Source organism: Miniopterus schreibersii (genome assembly GCF_964146895.1).
Source record: "Miniopterus schreibersii genome assembly, chromosome: 13".
NCBI classification, from domain to species: Eukaryota; Metazoa; Chordata; class Mammalia; order Chiroptera; family Miniopteridae; genus Miniopterus; species Miniopterus schreibersii.
This window is the reverse complement of record NC_138113.1, coordinates 46,527,734-46,529,241: the sequence shown is the minus strand read 5'-3', so window position 1 is coordinate 46,529,241 and position 1,508 is coordinate 46,527,734. Positions and strand designations below refer to the sequence as shown.

The following is a 1,508-nucleotide window of genomic DNA, read 5'->3' as shown; positions in this document are numbered from 1 at the left end:
TTCCTTACAGTTCTCAGGAGGGGCCCCTGCAACAAAGAGTTGTCTAGAGTCAAATGTCCATGGTACTGTGGTTGAGAAACAATGTCCTGCATCTAAGGGCTACTGTAGATATGCCCTAACAAAGCTTAAATGTCTTAACAAGATGAAGCTGATTGATAAAAAACTTTACATACAGCCTTCCACAGCACTCAAATAAGGTCAACAAAATCTCACATTCAAACAATGTAAGATTCACAATATCCAACATTCAATTAAAAAAATTTTTAAAAATAAGAAATGTGACCTACATCCAGGAGAAAAATCAGATGAAAGAATCAAACCAGAAAAGACCTAGAGACTGGAATGATTTTTTTTCTCCCCCAAGTGAAACAATAGTTTCATTTGAGGCATAAAAGTACTTGTGTTCCTATCACACAGGAGGGGATTGGCATTAGGGTTCTGGTTTCTAAGATAAGATTTTGTCTATCTTAGATACAGCTTCTATCACAGCTTCTTGGGAAATGAATTAGAAAGGGAGCAAGATACAGCCTAGAAAGGAAATCATTACTGTTGCTGGGAAGCTGTAAAGAATGGGAAGATGTTATTCAAATTACAGTAGATTTCATAGGGCCCCAAGGATGAAAAACACGGTGTGGGGGAAAACGGTCTAAGTTCCTGGTATTGGCAGTGATGCTGGCATCTTTTTCCAGCAAGGACTCACCCCTAAAAGGAGGCAGCAGGGTGGACTTGGCAATTTTGACAGTAGCAACATTTTGGGGCTCCCCAGTTCTCTCTCTGGATTTCCAGATCAGTCACCCCTTTCCCTGAAGAATTCAGAGAGGAACGGCAAGGTCCAGGTCATGACCAATGCTACTTGTTTGATGAAGCTGGCCAGGTTTATGTCTTGTTTTGACTGGTCTGTATGCTCATGGGTGCTCAGGGTGATTTGGACCTTGTTGTACATGTTAAACTATTCAGAATGGTGGGCCAGTTCTTCAGCCTGCAGGGCCACTCATGTCATGAAGCCAAAAGCCCTGTTAAAGTCTTTGAAATGGAACTGCTTGAAGATGGCATCTTGGCCTTCCAGCTCATTCCACCCCCAGCCCTCTCCTCAGCACTTAGTCTGTATGTTTTGCCAGCCATGTCGGGGTGCAGCATGGACATAGGAGAGAATGACTATAATAAAGACTTTAAACAGGACTCTAATAAAAACTTTAAAAGCTTTTAAAAATATAATTAAGGACATAAAGGAAAAGATTAACATAATTAGGAGAGTCATCAAGAAATGAAAAAAACAAACAAATAGAACTTCTAATTTTAAAAATTTGCTGGGTTATACTAATAGTAAGTAGACAGTGCAGAAATGGTGAACGACTTTGAAGGTATAGCTGAAGCATAAAGAGAAAAAATACAAATTACAAGGTCAGGCAAAAGTTAAATTTTGTGAACAAATAGCAAATGTTATAATATACATTTATTGTAGTACAAGAAAGAAAGGGAAAGAAATATATATTTGAAGCACTACTAGC

General features: G+C 38.9%; 1 pseudogene across 1 annotated transcript; it reads right to left on the bottom strand.

The window, feature by feature from the left end:
* Window positions 1–787: 787 nt before the first annotated feature.
* Window positions 788–1,122, bottom strand: LOC308566262 (pterin-4-alpha-carbinolamine dehydratase pseudogene; annotated as a pseudogene). The gene has a single exon. The product of its transcript is annotated as a pterin-4-alpha-carbinolamine dehydratase pseudogene (transcript).
* Window positions 1,123–1,508: the final 386 nt, after the last annotated feature.